The sequence below is a fragment of the Loxodonta africana genome, chromosome 14, assembly GCF_030014295.1.
Source record: "Loxodonta africana isolate mLoxAfr1 chromosome 14, mLoxAfr1.hap2, whole genome shotgun sequence".
NCBI classification, from domain to species: Eukaryota; Metazoa; Chordata; class Mammalia; order Proboscidea; family Elephantidae; genus Loxodonta; species Loxodonta africana.
Window position 1 is genome coordinate 9,896,374 of NC_087355.1, and position 19,146 is coordinate 9,915,519.

Here is a 19,146-nt window from a genome sequence, read left to right on the forward strand (position 1 = left end):
GTGTTACTTTAATCGCACCTGGTGTCTGTCTATACATCTTGCTATATACTGCCGTGAACAGCACATACCCGGAGTCTGGTATTTCATCGTGACCCTGCTTGGCTACGGCACCTAATGTAAGCAGACAGTGGGCAACCCTTTCTAGTGTTAAGCTGCCAGACTGCTGTCAACACTTTGATACCATAAACCAGTGTCACCGAGACTGTTCAACAAGAATGATGCCAAAATCTATTAAAACACAATAAAACAAGAAAACGTACTGCTAACCACCTAATGCCTGACTTGGACAAATCATCAAGAAGTATTTGAGTATGGATTCTGAGCTTAGCACCAGGCTGGCACTGTGTACATGCTAAAGTAGTCATAGGAATGGTTCCTGTTCATAAAGGGCTTGCAGTGTAATTACTCATTGACACAAAGCGAGGAAGGGCCCACCTCTGGTCTTTCCTACCAAGGATGATTTGAGATTTCACATCACATACTGCGATGCCGGTACTGAAAGAACACAGGGAAGGTAGATTTCCCTAGATCCAGATGTAAAACTACCCTAATGATGTCAAAGATTCCTCCCACCCAAGCCATAAGAAAAAATTTCAGAAAAATAATAGTAATTAAGGAGCCCTGGTGACACAGTGGTTAAAGCAATTGACTGCCAACCAGAAGGTTGGTGGTTCGAAACCACCAGAGACTCCTGGGCAGAAAGATTTGGAAATCTGCTTCTGTAGAGATTTACAGCCTTGGAAACCCTGTGGGGCTGCTAGGAGTCTGAATTGACTGGGCAGCAGTGAGTTTGGTTTTGGATTTTAAATGTATACTTAGAAGTTGGAAGAGGTAGCGTTGCATAAAGGTTAAAGGCAAAGGGTCTGGAGTCAGACGGCCTGGGTTCAAAGCTTAGTTCCAACAGTTATTACCTATGCAACATTGGGCAAATTAATTACCTGCCTGTGCCTCAGTTTCCTTGCTTATAAAATGGGGTTAATAGTACCTGCCTCGGTGCCTGGCACGTACCCAGTGTTATTTATGAATTGAGTTGTGTCCCCCCAAAATGTGTGTTGTAAATCCTATATATATTTTTTTATTATGCCTGTGATTATAATCCTGTTTAAGAATGGGTTGTCTTTGTTATGTTAATAAGGCAGGATTAGTATAGGGTGTCTCTTGAGTCAGTCTCTTTTGAGATACAAAAAAAAGCAAGCAAGCAAGCAAGCAAGCAAGCAAGCAAGCAAGCAAGCAAGCAAGCAAGCAAGCAAGCAGAGATGGGGGAAGATTGATGCCAAGCCACAAGCAGATCTCCAAGGAACCAGGAAACAAATCGAAGAGACAAGGACCTTCCCCCGGAGCTGACAGACAGACAAAGCCTTCCCCTAGAGCTGGCACCTGGAATTTGGACTTTTAGCCTCCTACACTGTGAGAGAATAAATTTCTGTTTGTTAAAGCCACCGACTTGTGGTATTTCTGTTATGGCAGCACTAGATGACTAAGACACCGAGCATGCATTAAAACCAGCCCTTATTAATATTGTCAGGGCCTGCTTTGTTTCTTAGTAAAGAGAGCTCCAAAGTGAGAGGTGTAAAGATTTGCAAAACTTTGGTGTCTATTAGTGGGATTGTGGAGATTTCAGGTAGACAGTAGATAACGCCTTTTTAGCATTGTAGTGAGTGTCCTGCAGTGCGAGAGCAATCAGTTATTAACATCTTTAAACGAAAAAACTGGAAGCATGATTGTGGCAACTACCTGCAGAACATCTTGCTAGTAGTATCTTGGTCAGAGTTTTCTGGGTTTTCCCCTGTATCATGTGGCTAAAGGATAAAAAGATAGAGAGGTTTTAATATGACAGCGAGGGCTTAGGGTATAGCGACATGTAGAGGCTGTGCTTTGGGCAACGTGCTGGGGCTTCTCTGCTTTACCCCAGAGATTTCTGTGGCTTAGGTAGTATAACCAACGATTTCAATGTTACCAAAAAGTTAGATGACCATCCAGAAGAACTGCAGTGATGTCGAAATTGTGTAACATGGGTGTTTTCACTCGTTTGTATTTAGTCACCTTGTGAGAGTAAGCCAAGGCTGGCTTACTCCATTTTCACTTTTTTTTTTTTTAAATCTGGGCTAGCCTGTTCTGCTGTAGCCAGCCCTGCTCCCCAGCCCTGTTGCTATGGAATAGATCCTAACTTTTCTGTTTCCTTCTCTAGAGCTTCTCTCTGTTGCTGGGTGAGGTTGGGGAGGGAAGAGAAAAGTAGGGTAAGAAATAGTGAGGACCTTAAGGAGCTTGTAGAAAGTGTCATCTCCTTTTCCACCCTGCTTTTGCCTGTTTTCACCTTCAGCTTCATGATGGGTGAAATGCATTTTTGTCTTGTTACTGTTTGAAAGCTAGAGATTATTTCAATGGAAATAATTTTTTAATTCCAAACAGCCAAATTTCAAAAAATCATTGGGAAGGAAGCTGAGTACTAAATTGGTGTCTGGTGATTGTTCGCCCCAGGCTCTTACCAGCTGTATCGTGTCTGGGACCTTTCTGGAAGCTTACCAGCTTACGGTGATCATAGCAGCCAGTGACTGTCCTGCAGCGTGTGAAGGTGTGGTTGCATCTCTTGTGGAACTTGTTAGTCGCTGCTGTGTGTTGCCCTGACAGAGGTTGAGGTGCTTGACATTAAACCCAAAGCAGTGGGCATCACAGAATTAGGAGATGAGTGCATTTCGCCTGATGTGAGGAGAGGCTGTCATGTGAAATGACAGAATAGTTGTAGGAACTTCGAAATGTTGCCAGCTTTGGTGCTGGCTAGGCACTTGTTTAAACTAAACTAACTCAGATGGTCTATAAATATGAAGGTTTCCAAAGCTAGATCTGCTGCTGATAACCATTAGAGGCAGTATAACCTAACAGTTAAGGGCATGGGTTCTGGAGTTAGAACCTGGTTCTAATTTAGACACCTCACTTTACCACGTGACCTTGGGAAAATTACTTAAATTCTCCAAACTCCAGTTCCTGAAAAGGAGACCCGTTCCTGGCGTGCACTCTAGATGGGATGATGATGATGATGATGACGATGACAGTGACTACGATGGCAACATTGCAGCCCTGGCAAGCTTGTCATTGCATCAGAATGTAATACTTTTCAGAAATGGTGGGCTGGTTTCCAAGACTACAACAGTCTGTTCATTTGAATTATGTCTTAGTTTTGAGTGGAGTGAGTATGTGAATGATGTATGTTTGAACTGGAAAATAATCTGATGGAAGGTGAACAAACACACGCTCACAGACATAAACTAGAGGTAGTTTAGGACATCTTATGTGATAGTGACAGATACCAGCAGTAATTCAACCCCATCAGCAGACTGTAGGTAAAACAAAAAGAGAAGTTACAATTAATACAGCTTAATAACCAGTAGCAATGACTTAGTCACCGTATATGAGAGAGCACTTATAAAATGTCCATAAGGTTATGGGTGGAGTACCGAGTACTCAATAAGGAATTCAGCAAATGGTAGTTGGGATGGAAAAGATTATGGCTCAAAGAGCGAGTCTTTTCAATCGTGTGGATTTAGTCATCTGTATGAAGCTTGGCGTCTCAGTATCTTTGAGGACTGCCCATTTCATTTCTGGAAAATAAGTGTAAATTCCTTCAGGTTAAGTAGATTATTTTTCTTCCCTCTATTTTAACTTACAATTATACTTGGAAGTATGGTTGGGAATGGATGGGAGTTATGGGTTTTAATGGAGAGGTTATTTCTTACCAGAAGATTATATTGTGTTTTTCCACATGTGTAATCATTATAGCACAGGCTATTTTACAGTATCATATTTCTCTTTTTTGTGTAGCTATCTACACTATATAATGGGAATATTTCTTAGTATAATGGCTCCCTCTTGGAACAACTTTTTATTGGTTTTTAAAGAGCGATTTTTATTTAGAGGGGTGGTGTAGGGTGAGAAAAAACAAACTGCTGATTTGAAAGGTATTTGGTTTAACAACAGCTCCACATGGACTCATGGAATATTTTTTAACCTTCTCGGGGATTTTTTAAAAGCTTCTCCCCTACTTTTTTGAGGGGAGGCACCCATCACCATTGTGGTTTGTTCACTTTCTCTCTAGAGGAGGTTTTTCATAGTGTAGGGCTGGTTGCAGCCTCTTACTCAGTCCTCCCAGTTCCTGGCATGGAGTGGAGACCCGTGCTTTCTCCCCTAGACAGAATGGGAGGATGAGACAATTTCAAAGTTAGCGAGACTTGGTATGGAATCCTAGCTCTTCCGCTTGCTAATTTTATGATTTGGGGAGAGTTACTTAATTGCTCTGATCAGTTTCTTCATCTATAAAATGTGGACAGATGATACTTCAGGGGGTAGTTGTGAGGATTATAGGGTGAGGGTGTATGTGTGTCCAAAGCACCTAGCACAGTGCCTGGTATATAGTGAGGACTTGATAAATGCTGGTTTATTTTTTCCCTACTTTCATACTAATTTTCTATGTGTGGTAGAAAAATACAGAGTTTTCTTATTTCAAATATTATGCTTTTGTTTTTAGAGTATGTGTTCCTCCTGATTTTTCGGTAGGGCGATATGGTCTTTGCATCTGTATCACATCTTGCCACTTGCAGCACTGACTTTGGTTTTCTCTTTAACCTAACTGTTCATTCCAACTTCACAGGGCAAATGGAATCTACTTAGTCCCGTAACTAAGTAAAGCATTTTATGCTAAGACCCTCCAGCAACACACTTTTGAGGAGGTGGCAACTGTGATTTTAGTTGTAAACTTAGAAACAAAATTTCTCATACCAATTCTTTCTCAAGCTTTTCAGTTGCTGTTGAATAGAATGTGAACATGACGAGGAATTCGTCGGGGCCTGTAGCTCCATTCTGGCAGTGAACTATCAGTTACCTGCTGCTGAGTAACAAACCAGCCTGAAACTCAGTGGCCTGGAACAGCAGCCATCTTTTCAGCTCACAGTTTTGGGGGTTGGCCGTTTGGACTGGTCTCAGGTGGACTCACTCCTCTATCTGTGGTCAACTGGTGGTTGATGGCCTCATACTGATGAATCGTCGTTAGGGGTGTCTGTGTGTAAGCAACTGGGTCACATGTCTCATATTCCAGCGGGTTGGTCCCCCCCCGCCCAGCTTGTTCACCTGGCAACAGAGTTGTCCCAGGGGCAGCAAGAGAGGGCAAGGCTAGTGCCTAGCCGCTTTCCAAGTCTGTTTGCCTGAAGTTTGCTATCATCTCTCTGGCCAGAGCAGGTCACATGGCCAGGCAGCGTGGCAGAGGTGGGAGCAGATTGGGGCCCTCACTGTACCTGTCTTCACAGTGTGTGTGCACTTCTCTGGTTTCTTCTACAAAATGCTTTGGGCCAGCTGACAGTCGGCCATAGGACTGAAGTGAAAGGACTAGCAGAGAACGTGTTATGATCTCGTAGCTTTGTCTTCCTCTTATTGGTCCAGGCAGGGTTATGGGAAGGAAACAAAAGAAGAAAACACAACAAGAACAGAAGATGATTTGTGCTTTTGTTTCCCCATCATAGTACTTAAATTTTAGAAGCCATTTTAGGGCAAGTTCTTGAAATTCTATTTGGCTAAGACTCTTAATGGAAGTTACACTCTTTGCCCCCTCCATCAAACAAAACAAAACAAAACAAATCCATTATGCTTCAGTAACTGTAACCACAGAGGTCTCATTTGCTTTACCACATCATTGAATTGATGGTACATTCCTGCCTTGCAGCATAGACTGAGCTCCATGTTTTCGGCTACTTCCTGAAGGGCTGGCCGTTTCTGGTAGTAGTCACTGAAAGTTCTCTTGTGTCATTGTGAACAACTTGTTCAGTTCCTAATCACCCAAGGGTCTCTCTCTCCTTCCCTTCTCCGAGTCTGCTGCTGTTCTGCTCGTCTGAAACATCTCATGACTTTTACCTCCTCCTCTGTCTCACTTGGAAACCCTGGTGGTATAGTGGTTAAGAGCTATGGCTGCTAACCAAAAGGTTGGCATTCATATCCACCAGGCACTCCTTGGAAACCCCATGGGGCAGTTCTACTCTGTTCTGTAGGGTCGCTATGAGTTGGAATCAGCTGAGTGGCAGCAGGTATGTCTCCCTTCATTCTGCCAAATTAATCTCTGTGTGACCACAGCTCAGGTCCTCAATCTGCAGCGGAAGTTCTACACTTAACTGTAGAAGGCCCTCTGTGGCCATCCTCTCCTCTGTCCTTGTTCTATCTACTTTCCAGCATTGCCCACATCCAGGCGGCTTTCCCTGAATTGTGCCCAGACCTAGGGCCTTGTTTTTTTAATGCTCTTTCCCTTTTTTAACGTCTCTTATTAAACACACTCATAAAATTCTCCCGTGTTTGAATGTCCTCAGCCCTCATGTACTAGACTGTACGTGTCATCTCATCTTTTCTAAGGTATTGGCTATAGAATTAATTGTTTTGTGTTCGTTTATTGATCTAAGAAAGTAATGATGACTGTTTGTGGCTGGACGCCATGCTTGTGCTGGGGGTACAGAGGTGAGCAAGGCCACACCAGACGCCCCAGGCCAGTGGGGTAGATGATGTTAATCAGTAATCACACAGACAGGTAAAAGTGCAATTGTAATGTTAAAAAATGGAGCTGTATGTACTTGGTTCTGTGGAGTGTGTGATGGTGGGGCTTGACTTAATTCAGGAGCTGAGGAAAGGCCGACTTACCCGAGGAGATGAGCTTGAGCCGGGGTCTTCCGGCATGAAGGCTTGGTGGCTGCACTGGGAAGAGCTTGGCCTGTACCGAGAACAATGGAAAGTGATGGCTCTGGGCACATCAGGTGCTTAGATGGGAGGAGCTGGAGTGGGTAGGATAAGACCATTGCAGTGGTCCAGGCGGGTGGTGTTGGTAATGTGACCTGGTGTGGTGGTAATGGACAGAGGTGGATGGATCTGAGAAAGATGTAGCAGGTAAAATCAGTAAGACTTGGTGATGGATTGGATGTGGTGAGCTGTAGGGAGAAGAAGGTGTCCTTGGTGACTCCTGGGTTTCTGATTGTCTAAATGGCTGGCTGAGTGACTGATACTCATGGGGTTATCTCTAGCCCCTTTAGTACCTATGCAGATTAATGAGAGGGGCCCTTTCTTTAGGACAGAGGACTTGGCTGGTAGCACATTTGGCTGGGTTTTCACACGTGTTTGCCACCTTCTGCACCATGTGGAGTGAAGGGCCGGTTAACCCACCCAACTGTGTGTAGCACCCCTGGCCGGACACCAAGATGCAGGCTCATTACCTTTCTCTTCTCCCCTCCGCTCCAAACCAAGCAAGGTCTGTCTACTTTTTTCTTTAACTAAATGGTAGAAACTTGGCTTATAAAAACCAAAAACCAAACCCATTGCCGTTGAGTCAACTCCAACTCATAGTGACCCTTTAGGACACAGTAGAACTGCCCCATAGGGCTTCCGAGGAGTGACAGGTGGATTCAAACTGCTGATGTTTTGCTTAACAGAGTGGGCTATATAGGAGAGAGTGAAGAATAACTGAGAGTTTAAGACTCTTGGGAGGGGGGAGGAGGGCTGGGTGGAAGAGAATGGCAGCTCTGTGGTAGCAGGGAGGCAGCAGGATTGTGCAGACTTCAGTGAGTCTGTGAGTTTGTTGTGAGGAACCCCTGAATTTAGCCATAGGAGGGCTCCTATTTTCTCTGGAAAGTAGGAAGTGAGGCTACTTCCAGCCAGAATATAAGTTTGTTGAGGCAAAGAAGTATGTATATAAAGCATACTTATTTATAACTTGTACAGTTTTAGATTAATAGTTACTTAATGGGTTTCATGGACAAAACTGGACTAATTGAAAAGTTAGACTTGCTGTTTGGGGTTAAATATGGGGTTACATCTGAAAGATAGCTCACTGTTTTACCAAGCTTGCAAAAATAGGAAAATGCTAATAGCATATGCAATACTAAATTAATCCTCATTACTTCCTGACCATTACCAACTTTTAAGATACAAAACCCATTGCTGCTGAGTCGATTCTGACTCATGGCATCCCTATAGGACAGAGTAGAACTACCCCATAGGGTTTCCAAGGAGTGCCTGGTGAATTCAAACTGCTGCCCTTTTGGTTAGCAGCTGTAGCTCTTAACCACTACGCCACCAGGGTTAGGATATAAGGTATCCATAAATAAGCCCTCACGGAATGAGAATGAAAGAATTCTTGCCAGTAGTTGGGTGCCTGGACTTTAGAGAACTGCATTAATACCTGCTCTTTGAGGTGTAGATACAAAGTTTCAAGGTGTGAAGAGAACAGAGAGAGGGTAACTACCTGGGTGATGGGACTTAACTTGAATCCCAGTACACTGATCACAATTATATAATAGGTGCCTCACATTTGTACCGTGGTTTATTGCTGTCAGGCACTTAACACACGTTGATGCAATAATCCGTAGAGGACAGGTGGCATTTTATAGAAGAAGAAATGTGGGATTTCCCAGCAGCCATAGCAGGTGAAGGGGCCAACTTGACTCCAGTTCCCATGACTCCTGAGCAGGGTCATGTGCCTGTCCGCATGGACATTGTGAAAGGACGGGATCATTGTTTTTTTTTTTAGTGGACCCAACTTACACAGTTCCAAATAACACAGCCTGCTACAAATACACAGACCCCTTTTCACTGTGTTTACTGTGCGCTTTTGATCTGATTGCTGTAGTAAGTTTTGTGATTAGTATTTTGTGTTTGCTGTTATGCCTGTGAAAAATTATTTAAAATGGTTAAAGTTTGAGATAGGTAATTGAACCTTTATGAATGGCTTAAGCTGGTAACATTTAGGAATAATTTAGTATGACACATTTTTTTGGTTGTTGCTGAAACTTTAAAATCGTGCTTCAGTTGAAACTTTACAGAGCAAATTAATTTCTCATTCAACAATTTATACACAAATTGTTTTTCTGACTTTGGCATATAGCACCTTTTTGTAATATTTAATTTTTTTATCATTTACACTTTTTTTTGTGTATATTTTCTATTGTACTTTAGATGAAGGTTCACAGAGCAAATGAGTTTCTCATTAAACAATACACATATTGTTTTGTGACATTGCTTGCCAGCCCCACGACATGTCAACAGTCTCCCCTTCTCGACCTTGGAAATATGGAACATGTCACAAATTCGCATGTTATCCTTGTCCAGGTCTGGGCTAATTTCTCTGTATCATTCCAGTTTTAGGATGTGCTGCTGAAGCGAGCACTATAGTATTTAATATTTTTAAAAACTTGTAAGAGTGAGTTTTATGATACTAGGGGATATTTTTCTTCCTGACTAGAATTTTGCATATAATGGAAAAGTAGTTTAAACAGCAGGGGAAAACAGACATCTGAAGAGTTTAGGCAGTGGAGGAAGAAAGGGTGGCCGTGGCCCGTTTGTTATATAATTGTGTGCTCCTAGACTTCTTAAGAATAGAGGATCTTGCTCTAATTATTGAACAGTCATAGTAAAAAGATAAACGAGAGTAACACATTAATTTTCAAAACGAGGGTGAACGTATAGTAATTTAGCCATGGTTTGGTTAATTTAAGAAATTTTAAACCTACCAGTGAAACTATCTTACCGTTTTAAAAATCCAGCATGCTAAAAGTTAATTTTCATACCTGAAGAAAAGGGAAGTCCTTTTAACGTTGTTTACTAAGTAACCTACAGAGATATTTTAAGGTGTAAACTGATGTTAGGATTCTGCAGAGGCACTCCAAATCTGTGATATAAAAGCTGATAAATGTTAACGAAAACCAACTTTTGGTGCTGTTTTACATAGTCTTGGAACTTGTTTATTCCTGCATACTTTAATATTGCATCCACCGAGGCAAATATTGACAAAATGAGATTTACTGATAGTGATTTCAACTGAAGTGCCGTGAGCTGGTGCCTTCAGCAGGCACCTGCGCCTGGCAGGCAGCTCTTCGCGGGAAGCATCTGTGTGCTTCCCCCAGTGGCTTCTCTCTAGTCCTGCTCTGTTCGAATCATGCCATTTATTCTCCTACTTTTATGACATATACTGCTTCTGTGAAATGGGACACCTGTAGGTATGTCTGCTAACGTACCACTTATTTCCTTTACTGATGAATGGATTGGACTAATGGAAAAAGCTTACAGGCTACCCTTATAAGAATCTCTTTTGAAGGATTTGAATAGCGATTATGAAGAATTGATTGCCAGAATTAGGTAGCTATTGATAGATGACTCACCAAGCCCTGTTGATAGCAGTCTGCTCTGGCAGACACTCAGGATACATGCATGAATACAAATTGGGGGGTTCCCGGAGGAATCTGCCTTCACGCAGGAGTTAAAGAATGGGTGATCGTTGAAGAAGGTCGTGGTGGGATGGGGAGAAGGGGGAAAAAGTATGAGAAAAGCAACAAAGCTTTGTTTTTAGGAAACAGGAAGAATTTGGTCTGGATAGGATAGAGGAGATGTGAAGATTAGCTCCAGGTGACTTTCTTATGAGCTGGGGCTTATTTGGTTACCAGGGGGCCCTGGCAGGTTTTCACATGAGAGATGCGTGTGGTGGGTACTCCCAATCCTTTCCAGCCTTCTCCTGACTTCCCTGTGCTTTCTGACCCACCCTTCTCCCACTCATCCAGGAACACCAGCTCCACTTCATTTCTGACTTTCACTTTTAATCCTCCATGTCCAGAAAGCCCTCAGATTTTGTAGCTCTGTCTCCCTACCGTGGCTTCTCTGCTTCTTCCCAGCTTTCATTGTCTCCTGGGCCTGTCTGCTGGACTATTGCAAACACTTCTTAAGGGGATTCTCTGCCTCTGCCTGTTCAGATGTCTTTTTAATGCTCACATCTCATTTCACACTCCTACCCCCCTGTTTGCATTTTCCCCTGAAAACTAAATTGACTCCCTCTACCTGGCATCCGGTGCCTTCGTTCTTAATGCCAGCCTGATTTCTCACTGTAGATTCAACTGGGTTGTTCATGGTCCCTAAACCAACATAGTCCTTTCCCTTTTCCATGCCTCTGCTTTGCTTTGCCCTATTTCAAGTACCTTTTTTGTCCATTCAAATCCATCTTTGCCTGCCAAATCCGACTTGTCTTTAAATTCTATTTCAAACACTACCTCTTCTCTAACACCATTTCTTATTCTTTTCAACTAATGCAGTTTCCTTACTTATACTGCCTGCTCTTTCTAGTTATTTGGGGTCACAGGTCCCCTTGTAGATTGCTCAGACAGTAAGTACGTAAGCAAAGTCCTAAACTATGCCCAGCTCTGGAGGTGCCAAGTTAAAAAAGGCAGAATCTCGCCCGCAAATCTCCCGAAGTCCCTGTAGAGTCTTTGCTGGCCCTCCCCTCTCGTGAGAAGACTAATGGCTCCATCCCTGGTGCTGCTTTTGCAGAATTTCTAAGATTGTCTTGGGCTTAATGACGTACATTCTTGTTTTCTTCTATTATGTTGTAAGATCTTTGAAGGCAGTCTCATGATTTGGTCAGAACTGTTACCTTCTAACTAAATTATTAGTGTTAATTCACATGGTGTCATGAATTACTTTCTTCTTTGTCCTTCTGACTAGATTGAGTTCATCAAGACTTTTTTGTTTACTTTTATTCCTAGAACCTTGCACTTGTATCTGTCATAGCATATATACTTTTTTTTTTTAATAGACCTTATTGTTTACAGTAGTTTTAGGTTTACACAGAAAAGTTGAACAAAAAATACAGAAAATTCCCGTATACTGCCTCTTCCCCATCCCTTCCAGCTTCCCCTATTACTTTTAGGTTTTTAAATAGAAATTAAAACTATAAGGGTGAAAGGAGGCTTTAGTTACAGCTTATTATTTATAGTAGCAATGGTAATAGGAGGTGACATTTAAACATGGATATTCTACAGAGCAGTATAAAATGTGTCTCATAGAAATCATTAGTATAAATTCAACTCTTTATAATTCGTTATTAGCAGTGGGATATTTAAGACTGGAGGTTCACAAAGTCATGTTGACCAGTGAAACTATGAAAAGGCTGTTACTGTTCAGATGTATAGGAAAATATCACAATTGAATAGCTGATTACCTTGTACTAAGGACTTTAGTAGCGTGAAGTTTTCAAGGGGAAAGACTCTGTGGTCTGCAGAATAATTTTGTTTTTGTGAAGGTGCTATGAGGAGATTCAAAATGGAGTCTAAAGTGGTTTGAAGGCAAAGTGTAGCTGCCTCATCAGACGCAGCTTTGCGGCCTACTGACTTATAATGAGGGTGGCATGTAATTAGAAATTGTCCCTGTCTTTTCTGAGTACTGATGAAAACCATGGCTCAGAGGTTAATTCAAATAATAATTAATATTGGTCTCTGTCAGTACAGGATGGTAATGAAATCTTGAGTTATTTGATGACTTTTTAAATGTTGAACAGGGAGTGGAAATGGTGTTATTCCTCACATTGATTGTGGAGAAGTGCTAACAACTGAACTCAGTGTGGCAGAATACACTTTTGGAAGGTGTTGGCTATAATTGCTACCAGTAGAAACTGTAACATGGCATAAAGATAGTAAAACAAAACAAAAACCCAACCCATTGCCATCAAGTTGATTCAGACTCATAGCGAACTTATAGGACAGAGTAGAAATGCCCTGTAGGGTTTCCAGGGAGCGCCTGGTAGATTTGAACTGCTGACCTTTTGGTGTGCAGCCATAGCACTTAACCACTAGGCCACCAGGTGTTTCCATAGAGATAGTAGTGTTGTTTTATCTCTTAAAAGGATAGCTATTATCTAGAGTGAGACCTTAGGAGGGCACTAGTAAGTGATCCCTCCATTGTGGGCTAAGGAAGTGTTCACTGCCATTTGTGTTTCCTACTGTATGTCATGCGCATATTATGCAACGTAAAATAATCCATTATATCTTAACGGACTACATATATACATTAAAAACAAAAACGTCAGATGGTCGGTCGACTAAAAAACCTTGCATGTCCTTTTCAGCTGTGGAAGTCAATGATTCTGTAAGTCAGTATCCAACATATATGAAACATTTTTCATGTATAGACTTGGGAGTTTCAAATGAAGTAGAAGATATGTAGTTGATGTAAGTAGGTTATTTTGAAATGCATAAATGTTAACACAAGTCAGTTATAGCTTTACAAAGCTGCAAATGCCCGGTAGAATTGTTTGACTCAAACCATTTCAGTGGGAGGAAGATGTTTAGGCAGGACTGTTCTAAAACAGTCATTACAAATGCTTCATCAAGTAACTGGCCCTGAAATCACAATTTTCTTGTTTTGGGACGTTTGTTGACAGAATTACTACAGCTTGTGGCATGGCGACTAAAGAGCTCGGCTCCTAACCAAGAGGTCAGCAGTTTGAATCCACAAGCTGCTCCTTGGAAACCCTATGGGGCGGTTCTACTCTGTCCTTAGGGTTGCTGTGAGTCGGAACCAACTCGACGGCAATGGGTAATCTCTGAGGGTATGTTTGGTATCATCCTAAGCAACATGATCTTTTATAGAGAAAAGTAACAGCAAAAGAAAAGGAATTTATACAAAATCTGAGGATTCTGAGATGCTTCAGATGCTCAGATAATTGAACATTTCTAACACAGGCAAAACAGGCAGAACGATAGAACCAGCTGTCCTGTACCTGCCACATGGAGCTCATGGCCAGTCTTTTTTTTTTTAATAATTTTTTTGTCCTTTAGGTGAAAGTTTGTAGCCCAAGTTAATTTCTCATTCAAATATTTACACACATTGTTTTGTGATATTGGTTGCAACCCCTATAATGTGATAGCACGTTCCCCCTTTCCATCCCAGGTTCTCTGTGTCCATTTGTCGAGTTGCTGTCACTTCCTGCCTTCTTGTCTTGCTTTTGGACAGGAGCTACCCATTTGGTCTTGTATATTTGATTGAACTAAGAAGCACCTTCCTCATGTGTGTTATTTTTTGTTTTATGGGCCTGGCTACTCTTTGTCTGAAAAGTGGGCTGTGGGAATGGTTTCAGTTCTGGGTTTGCAGAGTGCCCAGGGGCCATAGTTTTGGGAGTTCCTCCAGTCTCTGAATTTGAATTCTGTGCTATATTTTTCTCCCGCCATGCCCGGGACTCTTTGTTGTGACCCCTGTCAAAGTGGTTGTTGGTGATAGCTGGACACCATCTAGTTCTCCTGGTCTCAGGCTGATTGAGTCTGTGGTTCATGTGGTCCTTTAGTCCTTTGGGGTAATATTTTCTGTGCGTCTTTGGTTCTCTTCATTTTCCTTTTCTCCGGGGACCAATAGACTTATCTTAGATGGCTGCTTGCAAGCTTTTAAGACCCCAGATGCTACTCGCCAAATACGATGTAGAACATTTTCTTTATGAACTGTGTAATGCCAGTTGACCTAGATGTCCCCTGAGACTATGGTCCCCAGCCCTCAGCTGCAGCAGCTTGGTCCTTCAGGGTGTTTAGATGTCTAGCAAGCTTCTGTGACTGCCTTGGTCAAGTTGTGCTGACTTCCCGTGTATTGTGTGTTGTCTTTCCCTTCACCAGAGTTGGCACTTGTCTACTGTTTAGTTAGTGATTCTCCTCCCACCCTTCCCCTCCATCGTAACCATCAAAGATTGTTTTTTTCTGTGTGTAAACCTTTTCATGAGTTTTTATAAGAGTGGTCTCATACAATACTTGTTCTTTTCTGATTGGCTTTTATTTCACTTAGTATAATGCCCTCCAGATTCATCCGTGTTGTGAGTTGTTTTGCAGAGTCATCATTGTTCTTTATTGTTGTGTAGTTTTCCATTGTGTGTATGTGCTGTAAGTTGTTTACCCAACTGTTGACAGGCACTTAGGTTGTTTCCATTTTTTGCTGTTGTGAATAAAGCTGCAGTGAACATAGGTGTGCATACATCTATGCGTGTGATGGCTCTCATTTCTCTAGGATATAGTCCTAGGAGTGGGATTGCTGGATTGTATAGTATTTCTATTTGTAGCTTTTTAAGGAGGCGCCATATCCTTTTCCATAGCGGTTGTACCATCTTATATTGCTACCAGCAGTGCGTAAGAGTTCCAATCTCCCTGCAGCCTTTCCAGCATTTGTTATTTTCTGTTTTTTTAATTCGTGCCGGTAATGTTGCGGTGACATGGTATCTCATTGTTGTTTTGATTTGCATTTCTCTAATGTCTAATGATCAAGAGCATTTCTTCATGTGGCTGCTAGCCATTTGAATGTCTTCTTTGGTGAAGTGTCTGTTCATATCCTTTGCCTATTTTAATTGAATTATTTGTCTTTTTGTTGTTCAGATGTTGAAGTATTTATAGATTTTAGAGATTAGACACTTGTCAGATATGTTGTAGCCAAAATTTGTTTTCCCAGCCAGTAGGGTCTCTTTTTACTCTTTCGGTATAGTCTTTTGATGAGCGTAAGTGTTTAACTTTTAGGAGCTCCCAGTTATCAAGTTTATCTTATTGTATTTGCACATTGTTAGTTATGCTTTGTATTGTATTTATGCCATGTATTAGGGCCCCTAGCACTGTCCCTATTTTTTATTCCTTGATCTCTTATCATTTTAGGTTTTATATTTAGGTCTTTTGTCCACTTCGAGTTAGCTTTTGTGTATGGTATGAGGTATGGACCCTGTTTCATTTTTTCATATGGATATCCAGTTATGCCAGCACCATTTGTTAAAGAGACTGTCTTCTCCCCCATTCAGTGGACTTTGGCCCTTTGTTAAATATCAGCTGCCCATAGATGGATGGATTTATGTCTAGGTTCTCAATTCTGTTCCATTGGTCTATGTATCTGCTGTACCAGTGCTAGGCTGTTTTGACTACTGTGGCTGTATAGTAGGTTCTCATCATGGGCAGTCTTAATCCATTTCTACCCTTACCCATTTCCCCCATACTTTGTATTATTTAGAAGCAAATCTAAGATACATCATTTCATTTTTAAACATTTCAATACATAGCACTAAAAGGAAATGACTATTTTAAAATTAAATTAACCATGAAAGCGTGTATGGACATATTAAGATTTTTTTTTTTTAAATAAAAAAACAGTACTCTTGAGAAGGGATCTGTATGCGTATTTTCTGAGCTAGAACATAATGGTGACAGGCAATTTGGGAAGATCAGAAGGTTTAATTTTGTTTCAGCAGCAATCACAGAATTCTTAAATGAGAATGGCAGGATTGAAACATTGTTTGATTTAGATAGCAACTTTCTTTTAAGATGTTGGTGTCAGGATTGTTTTGAGGCCCAGAGGCTTTGGGGGGAGGTGGGAAGTTTTTCAGGAGCTCTTCTGGAGCTGTCGCTGACTGGGGTAAATGAGCACAGATTCTGGGGGAGGAAACCAGGGGAAAAGCATCACACTCAAAATTACCTTCTCCCTGGCCCTTCCCCCACCCCAAAATATGATCTTGTCACACGTCTGTTAAACAGCTTTTATCCACTTCTCATTGCCTTGATACAGTCCAGAAAATCCAATGAGGTTCTAAGGCTCTTTGCCACCTGGCCCACCTCCCCAGCTCCTCCAGGACCCTAGCTCCCTGGGTCCCTTGGGTTAGCTGCCCTGCCTTCATGACTCGAGTGTACTGAGGTGTCTTTTCCTCGAGGTCATTGTAGCAGCTGCCTCCTCCACTGGGAACCGTGTTCATCTTGTCTCCCCTCACCTGGCTGAGTCCTGCCCTTCCCTTCAGTGTGGTCTTGGATGGTGAGGGAGCCCCTCCCTGACCGCAGCCTCAGTTAGGCCCTGGCCACATGGCCTCCTTGCCAGCAGCCTGTCCTGCTTCAGAACACTCGTCCTGCTTGTAACTACAGGTAGTTTCTGCCTTATGAAGTATTCAAGTTACAGCAAGCAGCACTTAAAACTGTCTTTTTTTTTTCATCTCATTGTAGTAATATGTATTACATACAATGTTGCAGTGTATAATTTGCTGATGTTATTCTTAGATGTTCACTTACAGATATATGTAATATGTAATGTTTCCAATCCCCAAAGACAATTAAAGATTGGATTTATAAAGATACCGATAATAAAAGGCAATAATAATGAAAACTAAAAAAAGAAAAAAAAAGGTATTAGACTTATGTCAGAACTAACTTTTATGATGGAGTCGTCAGAATGGAAACCCGTCGTAAGTTGGGGGCTACTTGTACATGTTCCAGATTTGCTGGGCGGGTGGGATGGCAGAGCCTAGTGGGCGTCTAGCTCTCTGTAGATATTTGCTGAACAAATGAGAAGCTGGACAACAGGCTGCAGGAGGGTGGTGGTGGGTGTCTCCAGGGTGCAAGTGATGGGTGGAGATAGGGAAGGGGGACATCCTGCTGGAAAGAGAAACATTCTGTCGGAAACATTTGTTCATGGTGTTGGTGGGATAGCTAAGTGCATGGTCAGTGAGAAAGGTGACCAAAGAATGAGGCCTGAGTTTCACAGATGCTGTTTAAAACAACAGCAGCCACATTGACATGGTTTGCTTCCTGAGAGAGATGAGAGTGGAGAGTTGACAACTTTGGGCTAAACTTAGGAGGACATTTTTGATTAATTGGGACAGAGGAACCACTGCTGCTCTTCTAATGTATATATCCCTTACAGAGTCCATCAGAGAATCTTTTACAGACTCCAGCTCAGCAAGGGAACTTGTCAGCGTTCAGGAGGCCTCGCCTGCACCTAGCTTCTCTACAGGAGCACTGTGTCCTTGGACAGTCCCTTTTGCAGCGGCTGCCTCCTTCACCTGACGGTGCAAGCAGAGCCTTTGAAACACCCTGGAATACTTTACATTAAAAAGAAAAAAAAAAAAACAGATGCATGATATAATGTAAAAAAAAATCTCTGCTAAACTTGGTGACAGGGAATCAAGGCTCATATTTTGTTTCTGATGCCGCTGTATGTATGAGCATAGCAGTTAGCCATTCACGCCTCATTCCTTCATTTGTAAATGGTGGCAGCTTCGTACCCCTTCCCAGCTTATTTCATGGGACCACGTGGCGTGGAATGAGATGACATACGTTAAAGCGCTTTACAACATTCTCAGGCTAATCAGCTGTAATTCATCATCTCCATTGTTTCTAGAACCTTCATCACAATTGGAGTATTAGGTAGAAACCTTGGAATCTTCTTTGACTCCTCGCTTTGTCTCCTATGCTACATCAGATCTTGTCCTCAAATCCTTGTGGCTCCATCTTTAAATTATATGTGGGAACCAACAGCTTCCATCTCCATTTCTGCAACCCTGGCCCGGGTGGCCGTTATTTCTTACCTGTACATGTTATTGAGTACCTGCTAACTGGCCTCCCTGCTTCTGCCTCTGCTGCCTTCAGTCTGTTTTCAACACAGCAGCCAAAGTAACCTGTCAGCACCTACGTCAGAGCATGTCCTCCTCTGCGGAAACCTCTCCAGTGCTCCCTCCTCAGTTACAACCCAAGTCCTTACAGACACAGACCGTGGTTCCTGTGCCCTACGCCAGCCCAGGCTCTTCTACCACCCCCGTGCTGTAGCCACGCAGTGTCCTTGCTGTCCTTTGAGCTTGTCCTCCCCAACTGTCTCTGGTAGCAGCTTCCTAGCTCCTCGCGTTCCTCCAGACCTTCCTTCAGAGCCGCCCTCTCTGTAAAGCACCCCCCTCCCCCCAACTTGTCCCAGCCCCCTTCCATGCTGTCTGTCTTCTCCACTTACCTGGTGACACATGGCTGAACACTTGGCTACTAACCGAAAGGTTGGTGGTTTGAATCCCCACCCAGCCACTCCTTGGAGGCAGGATGTGGCAGTCTGCTCCCACAAAGATCACAGCCTAGGAAACCCTATGGGGCAATTCTACTCTGTCCTATAGGGTCACTATGAGTTGGGATCAACTTGACGGCACCTAGCAATAACAACTTTACTTTTTAGATATTTTGTTTATTTTTTTTGTTTGATGCTCTCTTTGCTAGAATATAATTAGCTCTGTGAAGGGGCATCGTTGCCCGTGAGGTTGACTGACCTATCTCCAGTGCCTACGGCAGGGCTTGGCTGTTGGTAGGTATTCAGTAAATGTTTGTTCAGTAAAAGTGTATGGAAGCAGCACAATTAAAAAAAAAAAAGGTATGGTGGCTAATCATTGGAGGGAAAGATGTCTTTAGTTCTCTTCTTTGTCATAAATGTTTATTGGCATGCTACAGCCACTGAAGCTTTGCAAGCAAGATAGCAAATATTGTGAGAGTATTGCAACTTGCAGGAATTAAAGACATCCTTTCCCTTTGAGATAATCAAATTAGCAAACTAATTAGCAAATTA

The 19,146-nt window shown here is 42.3% G+C and overlaps 1 protein-coding gene and 1 pseudogene across 6 annotated transcripts in view; one reads left to right on the top strand and one right to left on the bottom strand.

Moving 5' to 3' along the window:
- The window catches only part of CHD7 (chromodomain helicase DNA binding protein 7), a 226,510-nt gene that overhangs the window by 19,289 nt on the left and 188,075 nt on the right, over nt 1-19,146 (top strand). The window lies entirely within an intron of this gene.
- Nucleotides 9,079-9,179, bottom strand: LOC111750125 (U6 spliceosomal RNA; annotated as a pseudogene).